Source organism: Nicotiana tabacum, chromosome 6 (genome assembly GCF_000715075.1).
Source record: "Nicotiana tabacum cultivar K326 chromosome 6, ASM71507v2, whole genome shotgun sequence".
Lineage (NCBI taxonomy): Eukaryota > Viridiplantae > Streptophyta > Magnoliopsida > Solanales > Solanaceae > Nicotiana > Nicotiana tabacum.
Window position 1 is genome coordinate 26,975,771 of NC_134085.1, and position 24,624 is coordinate 27,000,394.

The following is a 24,624-nucleotide window of genomic DNA, read 5'->3' on the forward strand; positions in this document are numbered from 1 at the left end:
TTGTTGGATTTCAATGATTGGACAAGAGTTTTGATGAACAAGGCACTTGAGCTTCTTCCTCCCTCTAGAATTGCTCATCCCTCTCTCTAAAAGCACCAGAATATCCCAAAAACAAAAACCCCAAACGAGTTAAATGAAATGGAGTTCGGGTCTTAAAACCCCATTTTTGTACATCCGCGGTGCATGGGACACTGCGGGGCATGGGGAGGCTGTAAAAAATGTGTCTGGAAATGAAATTTCGAATCATTCTGGAATTCCCTATAGGCGCGGCGCGCCAGGCGCCGCATGGGGCGGCGCGGTAGTACAATTTTCGGCAGTATTTGGTAATTTGGTCATAACTTCTTGTATGAGTGTCCAAATGATGAACGGTTTGAAGCGTTACAAACTAGATTCGAAAATATTTCATTTGATAGGTTGTTCATCACATAACTCCTTATATTTATTCAGATATTCTCGTCCAAAGTTTGGTCTTGTGCGTGCTCATTCAAAACTTTCGTCTATAATGAAAATTTTCAACTTGGCTTGGACTTAGGCCTCTTCTTAGACCCCAAATCACTTATAATATGCCTCATACATTTATTATCATATCCAATTGATATCCATCATATTAATAGTCCTCGTTCGCAGACAAAACAATATAATTAGCACACGTCAACTTTCTTAATAGCGCTTAAGTACTTCAATTTTTTTCCGGGGTGTTACAACACCTATCACATTACTAGGCAAGCCAACCCAAACATCGATCATAACCCTTTTTCTTTTAATAAATAATTTTCTAACACGGGTTTAAATACCAAATTTTTCATAATAAATGTTTAAAACAATTAATATGGGCGGAAGTCAATAAAACATAAGACAACACAACTCAAACATCTGGTGTCACAAGTCTAGAGCCTCTAAATACACAACCGTCTGTCTAATACATCATAAGTCCAAAAAAATGCAAAAAAGAAAAAGATAGGAAGGAGGAAAGTAGGGATGCAGATGCCATGCAGTCACCTTGCAATCTCCGGTAAACTCTGGATAAGTTGAGGACCCTTACTCTGCTGCTCGGGCACCTGGATCTGCACACAAGGTGCAGGGAGTAACGTGGGTACACCAACTCAGTAAGTAACTAAAGTAAATAAGGTCTGAAAGTAGCGACGAGCAGTTAAAATCATATAAAGGAATAAACAATAGAATAACGGATCAAACTCCACAGTTTAAACCCAGTTTCATCATAAAATATCCAGTTTAAGTTGGAATACTTGATATCATATACTTAGAAATTTTTCAACAGAGGCTTATTTTAAAAGAAGAGTGAAATCCGTGAAAATATCATAAATGGGCCCCTCGGGTAAGGTATCACTCAGTCTATGGCCTCTCGGGAAACCTGTCATTCACTCGTGACTCAACTTTCGTCACTCAGTACTCACTCTCAGCACTCAGGCTTATTAATATCTCATAATAATAATAATAATCACAGTAACTGTTGTGGCGTGCAGCCCGATCCATAATTTATAGTCGACTACGCTCACTGGGGGTTTACAGACTCCGGAGGGGCTCCTACAGCCCAAGCGTCATATCGCTACGGCGTGCAGCCCGATCCATATAAGTATCGTTGCGGCGTGCAGCCCGATCCATAATTCATACATATATAAATATCCTCACCATTAGGTTCTCAACCTCTCTCAGTCATTAGCCTCACAGCCTCTCGGGCACAGCAGTAGAAATTAGGGAACTCAATCCAAACAGTCCTCACATTTAGGAAGTAGAGTGATAAAACCAGTTTTAAACATTAAACAAGTAAAACATGACTGAGGATATGCTTTAAAACAAGTAGAGTGAGGAAAAACCGAAAAAATGCCCCTAAGGGTATCAACAGGTCGGCACAAGGCCCCAAACATGGCATACATCCCATTATACAGTATAATGACTAAAGTACGGAATATCATAGAGTTTCAAATTAAATACGCGGCTTAATAGTCGCTACGGGACAGACCAAGTCACAATCCCTACCGGATCACTCCCACACGCTCGTCACCTAGCATGTGTGTCGCCGCATTTATCAAAACAATTCAAATACCGGGGTTTTGTACCCTCAGTTCCACATTTACAATGGTTACTTACCTCAAACCGGAAAAACACTACTCAGCGATGTCTTTGCCTCTCACCTCGTCCTCCACTCAGGCCTAATCTATTCAAAATCCATTGACGAGTCCATCAACGGGATCCTTTTCCTTCCACGAGTCCATACATATCAAGAATACTGAAATCGGAGTCCAAATGACCCCTCAATTCCCATTTTAAAGTCTCTTAATCTCAAGCCCTAATCCCCAATTTTACTTCCTAAATCTCCACTAATACCACGATTAAACAATGAAAAAATGATCATAAATCCAAATAATGAAGCTTAGGGAACTTACCCAACTGATTCCCTTCGATCTTCCCTTGAAATCACTACCCTAGCTCGCTTCCCGTCTTAAAAAATGGAGAACTTAGCAAAATTTCGCGAAGGAAACAATATATACCTTCTGGACAAGGGATTCCGCACCTGCGGCCCAGTTACCGCTTCTGCGGTACCACATTTGCGGTCAATGAGCCGCTTCTGCGGCTTTCACTTAAAAGTCCCAAAATCGCATCTGCGACCAAGTAGCCGCACCTGCGCCATCTCAGGTGCGGTAAGCCCACCGCATCTGTGGCTTCTGCCCTTCTCCTCTTTGACTGCTTATGTGGTCCTTTCCTCACATCTTCGGCATCACACTTGCAGTCCCCAATCCGCAGGTGCGGAAATACCAATGCAAAAAATCTGCAGCTTCACCAAAAATCTCAAACTCTCCGTCAACCATCTGAAATCACACCGAGGCCCCCCGGGACCTCAACCAAAAGCACCAACATATCCCAAAACCTTATTCAAACTTATATCAATCTTTAAAACACCTCAAACAACAAAGAATCAACCAAAACATATCGGATTAAAGCCTAAGTTTCCAAAATCTTCTAAACTACGCTTTTGATCAAAAACTCAACCAAACCACATCCGAATGACCTGAACTTTTACACACACATCCCAAATGATATAACAGAACTATACAACTCTCAGAATTCCATTCCGGCCCTATATCAAAATCTCACCTATCAATCGGAAATCGCCAAAAATCCAATTTCGCCAATTCAAGCCTAAATCTACTCCGGACCTCCAAAACTCATTCCGAACATGCTCCTAAGTCCCAAATCGCCTCCCAAAGCTAACCGAACTATTGGAACTCACATCCGAGCCCTCTAACACATAAGTCAACATCCGGTTGACTTTTCCGACTTAAGCTTCCTCAAAAGAGACTAAGTTTCTCAAACCTTACCAAATCATTTCTAAACCCGAACCAATCAACCCGATCACATATAAAACCATTAGACAAAGCAATAAGAAGCAAAAATGGGGGAAACAGAGCGGTAACTCATGAGATGACTTGTCGGGTCGTCACAGACCGGCACCTAGTGCCTCATCTATCCTTGCGTACCACTTGCGACTAAGAGAATCTGAACATATAATGTCATACTTTGGCAATGGGCCACATTACAAGATAATGTCCGATACAAAATATAAAACTAAATGGAGACTAACGCTGACTAATGTCAACATAAAGCTGGGCCGGCAAGGCCGTCATAATTACTACAACTGACAAACCAACAAAATATACGTACAGGGCCTACAAGCCCAACATACTGCACTAACTGACAAGATATGTCTACAAGCCTCTACTGATAGATGTACTGGGATCGGAACAGGGCCCCAACCTACCCATAACCTATCCACATATATACACAAGATATACACCACACTACTAGACTCGACAACTCCGAAAAAAGGGGAGCTTACCGATAAAGCTGAACTCGGACAACACCTACTGAGGAGGTCTACCCGTCTGTCTGTCTGAACCTGCACGCATGAAATGCAGCGCCCCCAGAAAGGGACGTCAGTACGAAATAATGTACCAAGTATGTAAGGCAATATACTGAAGCTAAAACTGAACTGATAATATAATAACTAAAAACAACTGGGGGTCAAAGAAAATCTGAAGATATGCTCATCTGCTGATGCTAACTCAACTCTCTCAATATAGTGAGTAAAATAGTTGCCCGGCCCTATAAAGCTCGGTATATATATATATAACTGCTCTGCCGTAGTAGGCTCGCTCATTGGCGCTCGGCCATACTGGGCTCTGTATCTCAACCAACTGGGCTCGCTCATAGGCGCTCGGCCATAGCAGGCTCGGTATATAACTTACCATCTGATCAGAGGTTTCCCAATAGAGGCCTGCCCATCGATTATAGCTCGATGGTAATGAAAATACTTTTAATATTGTATATATGTAAACTTTCTGCTCTTTTGACCGGAAGAAGAAAATACTCAATTGAATATGCAGTCCCGATAAGAAGAATATGGTAACTTACAAAACTAGAAAAATATATGTAATTTGCGAGACTAGCAATATATACGTAAATTCTGGGATACGAATTTTTCTCTATGCCTCGTTATCAAACTTGTGTAATTACAATATCATGCTAAAATGAAGGAAAAGCTTAGCCTTAACATACCTGGAGCAGGGAAAACTTCGTATAATATTTTGTTGGAAAACCTTCATTGATTGAACGAAATTTTCCTCCGCTCCTTAGAAATTCATGGACGAAAACTTGTTTCTGATTCTTAAAAAATTTGGAACGAAACAACAAATTTTGATTTGAGAGGAAAACGTTTCCGGTTCCATAAGAATTTGAATGATTTACGTTCTTGAATGTTTTTGAATTCCTTTGATTCATATTGGAATTTCAAAGGGAAACGTTTTTTTTTTCTTTAAAGTTTTGAAAGACTAACTTTGTTTTGGAGTCATTTTTGATTCATATGGATTTTTTGGAAGATAACGTAATCCTCCAATCTTGTTTATGCCTAGGTGGCATAATAAGTGACTACTTAGTCACTCCTTATCTTGGTGGCTTCTTGCCACGTGTGTTTGGGGATAATTATCAAGTTTTTATCCGTTTATTAGTTAATCGGGTAATGTTTTGATACCCGATAATTAACTTATTACCCGCATAATTTATAAATTGTTTCAAATTACTTAAAATTCAACTTATTTTTAATATACTTTATATATACTATATACGTTATACTACCGTGGTCATATGGTATCTTGCATGGTACTAGTTCATAATTATCGGGTATTATTACTTGATCCGTATTTTATCCCAAATTGGCCATTTTCAACAAAACTTGTTTTCTCTAATTCGTGCATCATTTATCATTCATGATACTTATTTATCGCTTGTTACAAATAGCATAAATATGCTAACCTCCCGATAATATCATCCCCGAATTTACGTCAATTTACTGAAGACGAAACTTTAACGTACGAAAAAACGCGAGATGTAACAATTTGTGTACTTCGGCAGCATCTATGACAATGAATTTAGCTTCTATACATTCATAATGTCTCTGAAAATTCCAAAAATTATAAACAACAACAGAGAAGACGAGCGAACTTATCATTGAAATACCAAAAACGTATCGGATGATTCTATTCCAATTTATTTTTTATATGTATTTTTCCATTATATATGCCTTCTTTTGTTAAAAAAGTTCATATGTATATCTTGCCTTTGTTATAAATATATTATATTATGGATGTTCATTTAGTACTCCGTTGTAAATAAGCTTCCTGAAGAAGCTTATCCATGTGGGACTCCGCCGTAAATATGTTTATTAATTTAGTACTCTATTGGAAATAAGCTTCTTGAAGAAGCTTATCACTTCGGTACCCGGTTATGGATAAATATTACCTCCGGTAGAAGATTATCCATATCAGGTATAATAAGTTTATCCTTTCGATACCCGGTTATGGATAAACATTACCCCCGGTAGAAGATTATCCATACCTGGTACATGAGCTTATCCTTTCAATACTCCGTTATGGATAAACATTGCTCTCAGTAGAAGATTATCCATATCTGGTATACTAGCAGCTTACACCACAACTTGTAGTAGCAGCTTACGCAGCAGCTTGCAGGAGCAGCATACACAACAACTTTCTTTCTTCTATAAATAAAAGAGATTACAGTTCATTATGTACGTCAGTTTGAATTCTAATAATATAACAGTTTCTCTCTATACTTGTCTTTACGTTACAGTCTTTATTTTATAACACGTTATCAGCACGAGACTCTATCATCTCGAGCAAATACTTTGAAGTATTAGAGGTACGAACTTTCTTTTCCTAAATAATGTCAAATCTTTCTAAACATGAATTTGTAGCCCTGGATATATCGGGCAAAAGCTACATGTCTTGGGTGCTTGATGCTGAAATTCATCTTGATGCGATGGGTCTGACAGACACCATCAAAGACAAAAATCAGGCATCAAACCAAGACCGTGTCACAGCAATGATATTCCTACGTCATCACCTTGATGAGGGCCTGAAAATGGAGTATCTTACTATTAAAGATCCAGTAATATTGTGAAATAATTTAAAAGTTAGATATGACCACATGAAGATGGTCGTTCTTCCACAGGCACGATATGATTGGACTCATCTAAGGCTACAAGATTTTAAATCTATCAGTGAGTATAATTCTGCTATGTTCAGAATTATTTCCCAATTGAAATTATGTTGTGATAATATTACTGATCATGATATGTTGGAGAAAACTTTCACCACTTTTCATGCCTCGAATATGCTCCTGCATCAGCAATATCGAGAGATGAGATTTAAAACGTATTCTGAACTTATCTCACATTTTCTTATAGCCGAGCAACATAATGGGCTATTAATGAAAAACCATGAAAACCGACCTACTGGTTCTTGTCCATTCCTGGAAGTGAATGAGACGAACTTCCACCAAGCTAAATGTGGAAGAGGTCGTGGCCCCAGTCGTGGTCATGGTCGTGGTCAGGGAAGAAACCCCAATCATGGTAATAATAATGCACCAAAGAAGTCTCCTCACCACTAGCAGTGGAAAAGGAAGGAACAAAAGCATGAAGCGGTGCAAGCACCAAATGCAGAAAATTCATGCTATAGATGTGGAGGAAAAGGGCACTAGTCACGTACCCGTCGTGTGCCAAAGCACCTGGTTAAGCTTTATCAAGCCTCCCTGAAGAAGACAGAGAAAAATGCTGAAGCAAATTTTATTTCTGAAGATAATTTAGACTTCATGCCTTTGGATGTAGCTGATTACTTTGCACTCCCAGAAGGAGAAACAAGTCCTGTAATCAGTAGTGAATCTGTAGAAATGTAAATATTTTATTTTTTGTTGTTTGTAATAGATAGTATGGTTATGTAATTGTTGTACATAAATAAAAGTTATGCTTTGATAATGATGTTTACTATAATATATTTTATTTATGTTATTTTGAAGAATATGGATAACCCTCAAATTATGTTTGGATCAAAGACAAATCATGAAGATATTTGTGTTATTGATAGTGGAACAACTCATGCCATATTCAACGATCAGAAATACTTTTCTTATTTGCATAAGGAAAAGGCAATATTTCAACAATTTCTGGTAATATAAGTTTGATTGAAGGCTCCGGAAGAGCGATTATATTTCTGTCTAAGGGAATAAAACTTATTATAGACAATGCATTGTTCTCCTCCAAGTCCCGAAGAAACTTGTTGAGTTTTATAGATATCAGCCGAAATGGGTATCATGTTGAGACAATAGATGAAATGAACAGGGAATATCTTTGTATTACAAAGAATATTTCTGGCCAGAAATGCATTGTAAAAAAGTTACCAACTTTATCTTCTGGCTTATACTATTCAAAAATTAGTACAGTTTAAGCACACTCTATCGTAAACCAGAAGTTTACGGATTCAAATACTTTTGTGCTTTGGCATGGCCTTTTGGGCCAGCCTGGATCAATAATGATGAGACGAATTACTGAAAATTCGAGTGGGCATCCATTAAAGAACCTGAAGATTCTTACAAATGACAAATTTTCTTGTTATGCTTGTTATCAAGGCAAAATGATCACTAGACCATCACCAATGAAGGGTGACATTGAATCCCCTGCCTTTTTAGAGCGTATACATGGAGATATATGTGGACCTATTCACCCACCAAGTCGGTTGTTTAGATATTTTATGGTCCTAATAGATGCATCTTCAAGATGGTCTCATATGTGTCTACTATCATCTTGCAACCTGGCGTTTGCAAAGCTATTAGCCCAAATACTTCGATTAAGGGCACAATTCCCAGATTATCCTATAAAAGCTATTCGCCTTGATAATGCTGGAGAATTCTCATCTCAAGCTTTTGATGATTATTGTCTATCAGTAGGGATAAAAGTTGAACATCCTGTAGCTTATGGTCATACTCAAAATGGCCTTGCAGAGTCATTTATTAAACGCCTGTAATTGATAGCAAGGCCACTACTTATGAAAACAACATTGCCCACTACTGTTTGGGGCCTTGCTATCTTTCATGCAGTATCACTTATCCGTCTCAGACCGATACATTATAATAAATATTCTCCATCACAATTAGTTTTTGGTCATGAACCAAATATTGCCCATCTACGAATTTTCGGATGTGTTGTATATATGCCAGTAGCACCACCACAGCGCAGTAAGATGGGACCACAGAGAAGGATAGGAATATATGTTCGGTTTGAATCACTCTCTATTATTCGCTATCTTGAACCATTGATAGGAGATTTATTTACTACTCGATTTGCATATTGTCGGTTTGATGAAACACATTTCCCACAATTAGGGGGAGAGAAAAAGAAAATCAAAAGAGAAATTGTGTGGAAAGTTTCATTTTTGCATATAATGTTGCACTTAATATCATGCAAGAGAGTGAGGATCTTGAACCTCGGTCTGTCGAAGAATGTCGACAAAGATCTGATTGGCCAAAATGGCAAGAGGCAATTCAATCGGAATTATAGTCACTTGCTAAAAGAGAGGTCTTTGGACCAGTAGTCCAAACACCCGCTGGTATAAAACCAGTTGGTCATAAATGGGTTTTTGTGCGAAAAAGGAATGATAAAAATGAAGTTGAAAGATACAAAGCTCGCCTTGTTGCACAAGGATTCGCACAACGACCTGGAGTCGATTTTGATGAAACATATTCACCTGTTATGGATGCCATAATATTTCGATATCTCATCAGTTTAGCACTGCATGAAAAACTTGAAATACATCTAATGGATGTAGTTACAGTTTATCTGTACGGTTCACTTGATAATGAAATTTATATGAAAATCCTTGAAGGATTTAAAATGCCTGAAGCGAATTCAAAATCTCAGAAAATTTATTCAATTAGATTACAAAGATCTTTGTACGGTTTAAAGCAATCTGGGCGTATGTGGTATAATCGCCTTAGTGAATATTTGTTGAAAGAAGGTTACATAAATGATGTTATTTGTCCATGTATTTTATAAAGAAAATAGCATCATAATTTGTTATACTTGTTGTTTATGTTGATGACATAAATCTTGTTGGAACTCCAGAAGAGCTCCAAAAGGCAATTGAATCTCTTAAGAAAGAATTTGAGATGAAAGATCTTGGAAAGACAAAACTTTGTCTTGGTCTGCAAATTGAACATTTAGCAGACGGATCTTTATCCATCAATCTGCTTATACAGAAAGGGTCTTAAAATGCTTTTACATGGACAAAGCGCACTCATTGAGTACACCAATGGTTGTTCGATCACTTGAAGTGAATAAGGATTTGTTCCGACATCCAGAAGAGGACGAGGAACTCCTTGGTCTCGAAGTACCCTATCTCAGTGCAATTGGTGCACTAATGTATCTTGCTAATACTACAAGGCCTGATATAGCATTTTCTGTTAATTTACTAGCAATATATATATTTCTTCTCCTACACGGAGACATTGGAACGGGATTAAGCATATATTGCGATATTTAAAGGGAACTCTTGATATGGGTTTATTTTATACTAACAAAGATAGTGGAGATCTTGTTGGTTATGCAGATGCAGGTTATTTATCTGATCCCCATAAAGCTCGATCACAAATCGGGTACATATTTACATATGGAGGTACTATCATATCATGGCGCTCCACAAAGCAATCTACTGTTGCTACTTCTTCAAATCACGCTGAGATAATAGCTATTCATGAAGCAAGTAGGGAATGCGTATGGTTGAGATCAATAATTCATTTAATTCGAGAAAAATGTGGTTTGGAATGTGAGAAAAGACTCAAAATTTTATACGAAGACAATGATGCATGCATAGCCCAATTGAAGGGAGGATTTATAAAAGGAGATAGAACGAAGCACATTTCACCAAAATTATTCTACACACACGATCTTCAGAAAAGTGGTGACATTGATGTGCAACAAATCCGTTCAAGTGATAATCCAGCAGATGTATTCACTAAATCTTTGTCAAATTCAACTTTTGAGAAGATGGTATACAAGAATGGAGTGCGGAGACTCAAATATTTAAATCAAGGTTTTCATCAGGGGGAGTAAAATATGCGATGCACTCTTTTTTTCTTACTAAGGTTTTTTCCCATAAGGTTTTTAATGAGGCACATAGCGATGCGTATTTCTAAATATGTGTACTTTTTTTCCTTCACTAGGATTTTTTCCCACGTGATTTTTCCTAGTAAGGTTTTAATGAGGCACATTATCTTTTAATGAACATCCAAGGGGGAGTGTTATAAATATATTATATTATGGATGTTCATTTAATACTCCGTTGTAAATAAGCTTCCTGAAAAAGCTTATCCATATGGGACTCCGCCGTAAATATGTTTATCTATTTAGTACTCTATTGGAAATAAGCTTCTTGAAGAAGCTTATCACTTCGGTACCCGGTTATGGATAACCATTACCCCCGGTAGAAGATTATCCATACCAGGTATAAAAAGCTTATCCTTTCGGTACCCGGTTATGAATAAACATTACTCCCGATAAAAGATTATCCATACGGGGTACAATGAGCTTATCCTTTCAATACTCCGTTATGGATAAACATTACTCTCAGTAGAAGATTATTCATATCTGGTATAATAGCAACTTACACAATAGCTTGTAGTAGCAGCTTACACAGCAGCTTGCAGTAGCAGCTTACACAACAACTTGCTTTCTTCTATAAATAGACGATATTACAGTTCATTATGTATATCAGTTTGAATTCGAATAATATAACAGTTTCTCTCTATACTTGTCTTTACTTTACCGTCTTTATTTTATAACATCCTTATGTATTTGTAATTTTTAGATTTTTGTATTTAGTGTACTTCCAAGAAGTTTTAACGATTAGTCCGAACAAATTCACTAGTATTTAAATATTCACAGCGGTTATAAGCTAGTGCATAAGCACCATATGAGTACAATATTAATAACATAGCCAAAAAGCAAAGCACCATATGTGTACAATATTAATAACATAGCCAAAAAGCAAAGCACCATATGTGTACAATATTAATAACATAGCAGAATTATTTAATAGGTGCCCATAAAGATAACTACATCGGTTTACAAACGATTACAATTTTTTCAAATTTATAGCAACCATATTATGTAATAAGACCAGTAGTATACATAGGTATACTAATTTGTGGCGCACAGATACAACACATAACAAAAACTTATTCAAACAGATGCCTTCGCTGAACAGTAGTTTGATTGACAAATAGCCATACAAATGCCGAACTTCTCTTTGTCTGAAAATTTGAAAAAAATATTGATTAAGTGTTAGATATCACCAAATGCAAGCGAATAGTATGAGTTATGAGTTATAAGTATGGGTATCAAATAGGCAAGATTAGGCTAATTTTGGGCGAATTAAAATGGCTTTGGGTCATAACCCTTCCAATATTTGCTTGGTGACACATGGATTAATATGAGTTAAACGGTTGATCATAATACAATCCATCCAACTCAAATATTTTTCATTTATTTATAAAAACATTATTCATTCCCTAGCTGTTGGGGGCAACAATGCTATTAAAATTGGGCCATATTTTATCTTTCTACCCGTTATTGTGTATATAACATAAATATGTTTTCATTTCTTATCCCAATATTAAAGACCTACAAGATCTCCTTTAAAAGAACGCAATAAAAGAAATTTGTAAATATAAATAAACCACCTGAAAATAAAATAAAAGAGGAGTATAATTATTCTTAGGAATGGCAGGTGGTGCGGAGCGGGTTCTGTCTGAACCCGCGAAATTTGAACCCGCCCCGCCCCGCATAGGATTTAAACCCGCACTCCACCCGCGTTCACCCACCCCTCCCCGCACCCGCAATTTTTTGAACTATTATGCATTAAACTATAAGAGAGATGATAACATGATCTAAGTACTAATAAACCAACGAAGAATTCAAACATTTTGGATAATTGAATTGAAAGGACAGAACAAATTTTAATTCCTTTAACAAAAATTTCTTGTATTAATACCAGAAGAAAGCATGCACTTCCATATGTACATGGAAAAAATTTTGTGAAACCAGAAATTCCAGCAAACTCCATGTTTAAGTTTCTTTTATTTTATTTGAAAACTAGAAGTCTAAAAAGGAAGAGGAAGGAAGAATATATACCAAGACGAAGGAAATTGTTTACTTTTCATTGCTTAATTTGGGTATAACAAGAAAAAGAAATGGGATATATAGAAACTAAAATAATACTTAAAAGATTGGATTAAAAAGTTTCAATAAAACTAAATTGATTGAGTTCTTTATAATGTAGGACAAAACAACAAAATAAATGAGTTTAGGACAAGTTTGCTATGTTCCGAAGCAGTATGTAGTCAATTCATGACTTCAACCCGCAACCGCTTAATTTTAAATAACAATATTTTTAACCCGCCCCGCCCCGCACCCGCAAAACTCAAACCCGCGCCGCACCCGCATTCATCTAAACCCGCCCCGTCCCGCCTCATTGCCATCCCTAATTAATCTATGGTGGTAAAAGTCCCTAGAACTCTCAATTCGATTCTAGTTAGAGTGCCCCGCCTATTTCCCCGAAAAGATTTTTTCTGTCGTAAATGTTATTTCCTTAAACTCACATCTGCCATTTGGGGTTTACTAGTTGTGTTTTCCATCGACGAACAGAGGCAACCCGAAATACCTTTTTATCTTTCTTTTCACATCTTACAACAACACACTATCTAGCTTTTAGGGTAATTTCTAATACTTAGAAAGAAGAATGGTGTTTGGTCAAGTAGTGATTGGTCCCCCTGCTTCCGGCAAAACCACTTACTGCTAGAGGATGACTTAGAATTTGACAGTCATCGGACAGCGGTTATATTCAATATAAATTTATCAGAGGATGACTTAGAATTTGACAGTCATCGGACAACGGTTATATTCAATATAAATTTATCAGTACATATAAAGATTAGTAATGGGTGTGTGTTAATATTTGACTATTTTTTGAAAAACATTCCAAATATATATGGAGTTTTGGTTGAAGTTCTGGTGTGTTGATAACCCCTCTTGCTACCATGTACATCTGCCTCTGCTTACTGCAACGACATGTCTCAATTCCACTAACTCATTGGACGATAACTTAAATTTAAAGTGATTTGGAATATATGTAAATTGAATTTTGGATTTGATTTTTCTGAGTTTGTCAGTTGTTTGGATTGGTCCTTGTTCCAATATATTGAAAATATCAAGTGGGGTTCAAAACTTAAATGTGAACTGAACACCACTTAAAAGGATTTGGTTTGTTAAAATGATGTTTGAACCACAATTATTGATTCTGAAATTAGATTAGAAGTTTAAGCTTTAAGAAATAAAACTGAATAGTATTTTGGAGAACCTATTTGAAATTGGATATGTTGAATCTTGATCTATTATATTTGGGCTACAACATTGCAAAGTTATATATCGGCCACCTGATTGTAATATATATGCGTGGACTGTACTTATGTGTAATTCTTTTTTTGTTTATTTATTCTTTTACAATTCGTTTAATCACAAAATCAAAATGACGAAAGCTTTTTCTTTTCTTATCATAAAATTATCTAACCAGGTAAACCCGTAAAATTTAGGTTTTTGATATTTTCATAAGTTTTCTTGCTGATTAATTTGGGCTAAAATACCACACGAATTAGGAAAATTATATTTTCATTAGTTTAGTTTGACATCCCAAATCATAAGAGAGAGGAGAGAGAATATTTTATACCATTAAGGAGAATATAGTTCATGCATTTTCCAGAAGCGCATTCATAGTTACAAGCACCACTTTTATCAGCCGCAATTGAAGCAGAAGACAGGTAAAAACATTCCATAGAGGGGCAATCGGCGAATAGAGCGCACTTTGCCATGCATCCAGTAAGGGTGAGAATACATTGAGTCGCATAAACAATGCCTCCTGTCCTTACCAGGCAATCCCATACAGATTCAGAAGACACAGGCTGCCCTGAAAAGACAAGAATTGCAAGCACAAAAAGTGATTTAACGCCTAACTTTCCCTCCATATTGAATCTTCCTATTTTATTAATGTTAGCCGGATTTATTTGTGTGAAAATAGGTAGAAGATTCATGAATACTTATAGTCACACATGCATAAGAATTAGCAGATAGTTTAGTCTTTAGCTTTCATTGTTTTATCTTTTGTTTTAGAGGAATCAACGCATTAATAACAAGACAAATATGTGAACCATGCTGGCCATGTGTGATACGTTATACTTATTTTTTTAATCTTCAATGTTTTGTCTTTTGCTTCAGAAGAATCAATGTTTTTTAATAAAAATATGAAATATAGACCACCATGCGGGCCGGGCTGTGTGTGACAATGCAAGAATAATTTTGTCATGTTATAAATATATTATATTATGTATGTTAATTTAGTACTCCATTGTAAATAAGTTTCCTGAAGAAGCTTATCCATATGGGACTCCGCCGTAAATATATTTATCTATTTAGTACTCTATTGGAAATAAGCCTCCTGAAAAAGCGTATCCTTTCAGTACCCGATTATGGATAAACATTACCCCCGATAGAAGATTATCCATACCGGATATAATAAGTTTATCCTTTCGATACTCCGTTATGGATAAACATTATCCCCGGTAGAAGATTATCCATACCGGGTATAATAAGCTTATCCTTTCATTACTCCGTTATGGATAAACATTGCTCTCAGTAGAAGATTATCCATATCTAGTATAATAGCAGCTTACACAACAGCTTGTAGTAGAAGCTTACACAGCAGCTTGCAGTAGCAGCTTACACAGCAGCTTCCTTTCTTCTATAAATAGAAGAGATTTCAGTTCATATGTACATCAGTTTGAATTCGAATAATATATCAGTTTCTCTCTATACTTGTCTTTACTTTACAGTCTTTATTTTATAACACGTTATCAGCATGAGACTCTGCCATCTTAAGAAAATACTTTGAAAGTATTAGAGGTAAGAACTTTCTTTTCCTAAATAATGTCAAATCTTTCTAAACTTGAATTCGTAGCCCTGGATATATCGGGCAAAAGCTACATGTCTTGGGTGCTTGATGTTGAAATTCATCTTGATGCGATGGGTCTGGCAGACACCATCAAAGACAAAAATCAGGCATCAAACCAAGACCATGCCAAAGCAATGATATTCCTACGCCATCACCTTGATGAGGGCCAGAAAATGGAATATCTTACTGTTAAAGATCCAGTCATACTGTGGAATAATTTGAAAGATAGATATGACCACCTGAAGATGGTCGTTCTTCCACAGGCGTGATATGATTGGACTCATCTAAGGCTACAAGATTTTAAATCTATAAGTGAGTATAATTCTGCTATGTTCAGAATTATTTTCCAATTGAAATTGTGTAATTGTCGCACCCTTTTTTCCTCGCGGAATCGGACTTGTGACATATGGGAGGACAACTCGTTCCCTTTTGGGAATTGATTTTTTGAATTGAAGAGTAGCCACCTAATGATTAAGTTCATTAGAACGCTGAAAAGGGTTTGAGTTTGTAGAACCAGAATCCAGGTAAGGGCTAGAAATTATCTCGAGGGAGGCACCCCTCAAGATCCACTAGTGTGGTTCCCGACCATGTTATAATTGTGACTTCACATAATCAAATAAGCAATTAAGGGCTCAAGTAAGAAAGGGTCCACATACAACATTGCATGTAAGTCAAGACTTGAGAAAGGGTAAAAAGGGGCAAAAGATTTAAACAATTCTAAAAGGAAATAGACGAAAGTAAGTAAAGAAGAAGGGGGGCCCTAGGTTTATGATTAATATGGATCACATCAATACAATACTTGGCAATCGCTCCTCAAAAGAGGGGTTGTACGTTGTATTAGCGCACCGGTCATCATATCCATATCTACCCTTCCCAACCCGTTAAGGTATTAAAGCGCGGAATGGTATCGTTGCTTGTTGCATGCTATTACCCGTCCCAATCCTATCACTCCCGGGGCATTCGAGACTACTAGTCCTAAAGGGGAGGGAGTTGGGCTTTTTCAGGGTTTCAAAAGGATAAAAATCTAGGCGACAAGCAAAACAAATAGCAATTAAAGGGTGAACAAATAGCAATTAAGGCTCAAGTAAGCCTCCTCATTCAAAGCAGCAAGTTATTTAGCATGACTTACAAGTACTGGTTAGGTCTTTAATAAATAAGGCGTAGGATAGGCTGATACATCACATATTTCTCTGATGAGGAGTCTGAATTAGTCTTGTCTGGATGTAGTCATCAAAGACTGACACAGTTAATTAATTACCTAACAGTTTGCCTAAGTGAGGCCTATAGGCATGACATCTAATAGAGTTGTATTGCTTTTAAGGAAAAAGTTAGCTAGTTTTATAAAAGGGATTTGCAGACGTTAAGACTGGTTTTAGATTCAATCGAAACTGATTCAATTGATCTGTTCTTATAGGCATGATCTCTAAGTGTCATTGGTTTTAAACAGTTGCAAGAATCATACAGACATGATAGCTAGGATGAATTGATTATTATTAAGCCTAAGATTGTTTGCCTAATGGCGTGTGTATGTAGAAGTGCAGAAAGACATGATTTTATATGCAGAACCTATAGGCATAATCTCTAAAATGCGGAAATACAAAGGTGTAGAAAACTTATAGACATACTTTCTAAAGTGCAGAAATGCCTAAGTGTGTGAAAACCTTATAGGTATGTTTTCTAAATGCAGAAATGCAGAAATTATAAATAGCCTATAGGCAGGTTTTCTCAAACGCAGGAATGCAGAAATGATGAATAACCTATAGGCAGGTTTTCTACCCTTTGCATGCATTAATTCCCAACCCTTTCCACTAACCATCCCCAATAGTTATTACAAATTATTACAGACCCGAATGAATCAGAAAAGAAAAGTAAAATTACATCAGAAGCTCCAGCTACATCCAAACGGCCTAATTCAGACTCAAAGTCCAACAATATGAGATAAACCAACTTCCAGGATCAGATTTTCAAAAGCCTTTCTCATATTTAGGATGTGTCAAAGTTCCCAAGAGTCTCAAAAAGGGCTTCGGGCAGTGCTCACACCCCAAAAACATTGCAGAATTAAGATCATAGTGTAGTGTGGAAATGCCAGCCCTCCAATGTCCAAGTTTAGAGGGAACTCATGGTCCCAAAGCAAGGCTCATAAGAGAGGGACAAAACATAGAGTCTAAGAGTAGGTGTAAGTGCATAGGGGATTAGGGAAAACCTTGACAAGCTAGTGGTCATGCCCAGCAAATGGGAATGCTGGCATACCCCTGACCGGCCTGTTAGCCAAACTTAAGAGTTGGGATCCATTGTGGATCAGGTTATGGCCTGGGTAGTAATTAGGATACTGCCAGGCCAAGAACCTTAAGTCAAACACATAGAAAGGAATATGGGTAGGGATTCACAATAGAAAGAGCAAGGAGGGAACATAATTAGCACAAATCACTGAACATAAGTAGTAAAGTAAACAAGGATGCTGAAACTATGAAGTAAACACATAGGGGTGAGGCAGAAAATTAAATGAAAAACATACCAGTTTCAAAGGAAAACAAGTAAGAAAATAGTAGTCTTTGAAAAGCCAAGTTGCAAACACAACAGTTCCAAAAGGTCTCAAGCAATACAGAGTGTTGAATTCAAAACAAGTATTTGCAAGTGTGTATGAAAGTATTGAATTCAAATTAGATGTAAAGTCCTGTCTTGGAAGTGTGTTAAAAGTGCAGAAGGGCAGCCCCTTTTATAGTGCAAAGAAAACCAGTAAGAAAGGTAAATAAATCATTGGAATCAGTCTCCCTTTGGTTAAGGGATTCTGATTCCAACGGGTAGAAATCAGTTAAGGAAAGAAATTTCTACTTAAACCTTTCAAAGTAGCACAAAAGGGGTAAATACATAGATGTTATTTAAGGAAACAGTCAATGGTACACGGTTTGTGCCAAATATGGCAAGGGAATCAATTAAACAGCCATGAAACCGAAAATTGCAAGTTCAATTGAATGAACCAAGTCAAGAATGGTAAAGGAGGTTCAATCGAAGGAAAATCAGTGCCAAATCATTAGCCTTATTAAAGAGATTTCAGAATCAATCACTTAGTTGATAAAAACTTTTGAAAGAGAAATTTCTCATATATAAAGCATACCAATCAAAGAAAAGGAACTGTCAGGTTATTTAGGAAAAAGAGTATATCACTGAAAGTCTCAAAGTCACAAGCAAAAGGGATTCAAGTTCAATTATAGACTCATAGTAAGTCTGAAAGCCTAGGGTCCCAAAGTGGAACCCTAGTACCACATGTCAAAGAAACCCCAAAACCTAGGGTTTCGAAATAAATCAGAGGTGAGAAAACAATGTCTTTGAAAGAGGCTTAGGAGTCTATTTCAAAGACTTATGAGAGGCAAACATACACAAACAAACTTAGAAGAAAGAGATGGTGCGAGTTTTTTAAACAACAGTATTGAAAAGTATACAAACAAAACTTAGTAAAGCGCTCAAAATTAAGGATTCAAACATAAACACATATAGCAAAGAGTGAGGAAAACAACACAAATTAATGTGCGAGCATGAGAGTAACAGCAAAGGACAAAAAAGTCTTGCATAACCGAAAAGAAACAAGAGAGAAAACTCGAGCATAGTAGAAAAGAAAGCATAGATAAACACACATGAAGAGAGAACAGAAAGAATCAAAATATTTGAAGAGACCTTTTTCAGAAACCCTAAAATTGAGATTGAACGATTTTAAAGAGGAAATTTGGGAAAGCCCTTAAAAAGTCAAATATTGCTCAGGCATGACACAGATCTAAAAGAAATAAGCAAGTACAGAACCTCAGACGGCTTGGAGTTGTAGAGAAAACCCTAGAATGAGAAAGGTCTCGAGGAAAGTCGGATCCTGAGTCGAAAAGACTCATATTGCTTGAAAATGCCGGAAAATGGCCAGAGAGGCCATAGATCTATAGATCTAAGAAAGATCTAAAGAGAACCATCAGAGTCGGGCTTTAGAACCTCGAGTAGCTTAGGTTTAACGGAGAGGAAGAGTAAGCACAGGCCACCCATGGCTTGGAATGCCATGGATTCCGGTGAAACATGGTAGAAACCGGTGGGAGCATGTGGGATAGGGCTTGGGTTTCGGAGAGGGCTAGAGAGGATTTGGGAGATGAAGGCGGCGCCTTTGATAGAATGAGTTAAGGTTAGGTGGGTTAGGGAATTAAAAAAGGAAAGGGAGGATCTCGGCCGTTGATCAAAATGTTCAACGGCCTGGATTAAAGAGGAGCCGGGTGGGTTTTAAATCGGGTCGTGGGTTAGGTTAAAAATTGGAATTGGGCTGGTCTTGATTTGGGGCAGAATTGGGGTCAAATTGAGGCTAAAATTGAAAAGAAATAAGGTTGTAATTGAAATAGAAATGGGCTATGTGTTAAATAGCCAATTTTGGCCCTTTTATTTTATAAAAATAGTAAAAAATATTTTAAAAACGAATTAAAAGTGCCTATCCAACCAATAATGCATATATATTAATTAAAAAATATTGAAACCAATTTTACCATTATAGAAATGCTATTAATCTTAAAGTAGGCTATGATTGCAATTACGTGCAATTTTAGTCTTTTAAATACCAAATAAATTTGTAAAAATATACAAAAATTACCTTAATTATATTTTGGTATAAATATGAGAATAAAAATAAATTATTCACCAAAACGATAGTCTTGGGAATATTTATTGGATTTTGTACTGCTATAATAGACAAAACAATTGATTTTAAAAATCTTTGAAAATTAGAAAAAATACCAAAATACTGGGGCATGATTATATATGAATATACATGTTATTGTGAAAGCATTTTTTGCATAAAATACATAGAGAAAAATTGGGTATCAACAGCTGCCCCTCTTTACCCGGGAAGGATGAAAGAGTTGTCGGGTAAAGATATGATGGCTAATTTTAACCAGATGAAATGATTTGAAGAATTTTGACCGAGCTCTAGTTCCTGCGCTGCCTACATATCCCTGGTCTTACAGGAATCAGGCCATATGTAGTTCAGGATCCCTTGGCGGAGTATGCCGATGGAGATTTTCGAAAAGTGGACGCGATGTTCAGGATGGTCCGAGTTTGATAGGATGTGGGAGCTGGAGTGAGATTGCTCCTGCTGAGACAGTCATTTCTAGCTAGTGTACCTGCAAATTAGAAGTACAAATATATATTGTGCGGAAATTTAAACATGATGCAAGTTCCCGGACCATGAATGTTGTCTTTGGACGGTTAGGATGGCGTCCTTGGACCATGACGTCCTGGGCCATGCAACGTATAATAAAGGATTCGCAGGCCATGAAATGATGCTCTCGGGCTATGAGAATGATGCCTCCGAACTATGATGCCTTTGAATAATGATATACAAAAAAATAAAAGGGGTCCTCAGGTTATGGCATGGCGTTATCGGTCTATGAAAATTGTGCCTCCGAACAATGATGCCTTTGGACGATTTGGCGATATTTCAGCCCATGAAATGCAGAAGGTGGCGATATTTCAGCCGATGCGAGACGTAAATAAAATGTGGCAATATTTCATCCATGCAAGAGGGATAAAGTGGCGATATTTCAGCCATGCAGGATGGAGACAGTGCTTCGTCTTGGAAGGCAGAACGGTAGCCTTATGCAATGCAGAGAAATGCAGATGGAGGTAGAGCTTAACCTCGGAAGGCAGAAAGATAGCCTTATGCAATGTAGAGAAATGAATATGGAGGTAAAGCTTAACCTCGGAAGGCAGAAAGGTAGCCTTACGCAATGCAGAGAAATGCAGATGGAGGTAGAGCTTAACCTCAGAAGGCAGAAAGGTAGCCTTATGCAATGCAGAGAAATGCAGATGGAGACAGAGCTTAGTCTCGAAAGGCATAAAAGTAGCCTTATGCAAGAAGTAAAAGGGCAAAATGATAATAGAATTTTCTTAGTTAATAGCGGATTGTGATATTGCGACTGCTGGGGATACTGTGTTTGTTGTCGACACTGCATGCGGATAGTAGTTGTGGGTAATTGTGAAGATTCCGAGAGTTGTATTTCTGAGAAATGTGTTGTATATTTGATGATTTTGCAACTCAAGTGTTTGCGTTCAAAGAAAAATAGTGAGTTTTGTAAAGAGGGGAGGTTAGTTCGTATTCCTGCTGGCTCTGCTTGACCTGCTCAGCTCCGTTCCGATGATATTGGGCGTATCACTGGGGTAGCGTTGCTAAACAAGGCAATTTTTGTAATGAACATGCATGATTTTGTAAAAGCATAATATAAGTGCATAATTAAGAATAATTTTCTTTAGATGAACCGACGACTGCGACGTGGTTCAAGACATTGCAACTTTTTTTGCTTCGGAATTTTGAGGGTCCTCCTCAAAATTCTGCCCTAGTGTATTGGGCTGCTGCTTCTGACGGCTGCTTGCGGCGAATGGCTGAAATCAACTTCGGAATTTTGAGGGTCCTCCTCAAAATTCTGCCCAGTTCCAAAAGCGGGGGGAAATGAAAAGATTGTTGAATTATGACCGAACCCATAGGGCTGCCTACGTATCCCCTCTTAAACGGGAATCAGGTCAGGCATAGTTCAAATTACATCATATGAGGAAAGCATAAAATGTTACACATAGTATCGCTTTACTGCATCTGAATTGATCGGCTTCGCCAAACTTCACCGTTCATTTCTGCAAGTATAAGGGCTCCTCCGGTTAGAACCCGGTGAACCATGTAGGGGCCTTGCCACTTCGGAGCGAACTTCCTTTTGGCTTTATCTTGATGCAGGAAAATCTTCTTTAACACCAGCTGTCCCGGTGTAAACTGTCTAGGCTTGACTCTTTTGTTGAAGGCTCTAGACATTCTGTTCTGATAAAGTTGACCATGGGAAACTGCATTCATTCTTTTCTCATCTATAAGAGCTAACTGCTCGGGAATGACTGCTTCTGTACCATAGACCAACATATAGGGAGTTGCCCCGGTTGACCTGCGGACTGTGGTGCGGTATCCCAACAAGGCGAATGATAACTTCTCATGCCACTACTTATGCTTATCTATCATTTTCCTCAGTATCTTCTTGATATTCTTATTGTCGGCTTCTACCGCTCCATTCATTTGAGGTATGTAAGCTGTAGATTCCTGTGTTTGATCTTGAAGGTTTCACACATGGCTTTCATTAGGTCGCTGTTGAGATTGGAATCATTATCGGTGATGATTGACTACGGAATTCCGAACCGACAAACAATACGGTCGCGGACAAAATCTGCTACCACTTTCTTAGTCACTGCTTTGTATGATGCTTCTTCAACCCATTTGGTGAAATAATCAATTGCCACTAGAATGAACCTGTGCCCGTTTGATGCGGCAGACTCGATATGCCCGATAACATCCATTCCCTAGGCGGCAAACGGCCATGGCGAGCTTGTTGCAGTAAGCTCGTTTGGAGGTATTTTTATCATGTCTGCATGTATCTGACAGCGGTGGCACCTCCGGACATACTGGATGCAGTCCGTTTCCATAGTCATCCAAAAATAACCAGCTTGGAGTATTTTCTTGGCCAAGACAAAGCCGTTCATATGCGGACCACAGGTCCCTGCATGAATTTCCTCTAATAGCCTGGATGCTTCCTTTGCGTCGACACACCTTAGCAACCCCAAGTCAGGAGTCCTCCTATACAGGATTCCTTCGCTATGAAATAAGTTGTTAGATAATCTCCGAAGTGTGCGTTTCTGAGTAGAATTTGCGAGTTCTGGATATTCTCCCTTCGTCAAATATTCCTTGATATCATGAAACCAAGGTTTTTTGTCTGCTTCTTCTACTACGTGAGCACGGTAAGTTGGCTGATCATAGATCTTTACCGGAATAGGATCAATGAAGTTCTTATCTGGGTATTGTATCATGGACGATAGGGTAGCCAATGCATCGGTGAACTCATTTTGAGCTCTGGGAACATGTTGGAACTCTGTCTTTGTGAACCTCTTCCTCAACTCCTATACATGATGCCGATAAGAGAGTATTTTGGAGTTCTTGGTTACCCATTCTTATTGGACCTAATGTATAAGCAGGTCTGAATCTCCGATCACTAGAAGTTCCTGAATGTTCATGTCAATGGCCATCTTGAGCCCTAAGATGCAGGCTTCGTACTCGGCCATGTTGTTGGTGTACGGGAATATGAGTTTGGCAGACACCGGATAGTGCTGGCCGGTTTCTAATACTAGGACTACTCCTATGCCGACTCCTTTAAAATTTGCTGCTCCATCGAAAAACATTCGCCAACCTTCATAGGATTCTGCAATATCTTCTCCTATGAAAGATACCTCTTCATCAGGAAAATACGTCTTTAGAGGCTTGTATTCTCCATCCACGGGATTCTCAGCAAGATGATCTGCCAGTGCTTGTCCTTTGATTGCCTTTTGAGTCACGTAAACAATGTCGAATTCACTCAGCAGGATTTTCCACTTGGCTAGCTTGCCAGTGGGCATGGGCTTCTGAAAGATATACTTTAATGGATCCATCCTTGATATGAGATACGTGGTATAGGCACAGAAATAATGCATCAACCTCTGAGCTACCCAAGTCAGAGCATAACAGGTGAGTTCTAATAGAGTATACCGGTCCTCGTACGGGGTGAACTTCTTGCTAAGATATTAGATGGCTTGCTCCTTCCTCTCCGTTTCATCATGTTGCCCAAGAAAACAACTGAATGCTCTATCCAATACTGCAAGGTAGAGTAGTAGGGGTCTACCTAGTTCGGGCAAAACCAAGACCGGCAGTGTTGATAGGTACTCCTTGATTCTGTCGAAGGCTTTCTGACAATCATCAGTCCATTTGGTAGCGGCGTCCTTCTTCAAAATCTTAAAGATTGGCTCACAGATGATAGTGGATTGTGCTATGAACCGGCTGATGTAGTTGAGTCTCCCTAGGAAACTCATCACGTCCTTCTTGTTCTTTAGCGATGTCAATTCTTGAATGGCTTTAACCTTTGATGGATCCAGTTCTATTCCTCGCCGACTTACAATGAACCCTAGTAGATTTCCGGCAGGAACCCCGAATGCACATTTCGCGGGATTCAGCTTCAGGTTATACCTTCTTAGTCTGTTGAAGAACTTCCTCAAATATTCCATGTGATCAGTGGCTTTCTTGGATTTGATGATGACATCATATACATACACCTCGATCTCCTTATGTATCATATCATGAAAAATGGTAGTCATGGCCCTCATGTGGGTGGCCCCTATATTCTTTAGC

At 37.9% G+C, this 24,624-nt stretch overlaps 2 long non-coding RNA genes across 2 annotated transcripts; both read right to left on the minus strand.

Moving 5' to 3' along the window:
* Window positions 1-830: 830 nt before the first annotated feature.
* On the minus strand, window positions 831-4,849 carry LOC107831727 (uncharacterized). The gene is made up of 3 exons (XR_012710285.1): window positions 4,576-4,849; window positions 3,857-3,916; window positions 831-1,064 (listed from the first exon to the last, which is right to left on the minus strand). It is a non-coding gene; the product is annotated as an uncharacterized LOC107831727 (long non-coding RNA).
* Window positions 4,850-11,334: 6,485 nt separating this feature from the next.
* Window positions 11,335-14,484, minus strand: LOC107774040 (uncharacterized). The gene is made up of 2 exons (XR_012710286.1): window positions 14,145-14,484; window positions 11,335-11,673 (listed from the first exon to the last, which is right to left on the minus strand). It is a non-coding gene; the product is annotated as an uncharacterized LOC107774040 (long non-coding RNA).
* Between the last annotated feature and the right edge of the window lie 10,140 nt (window positions 14,485-24,624).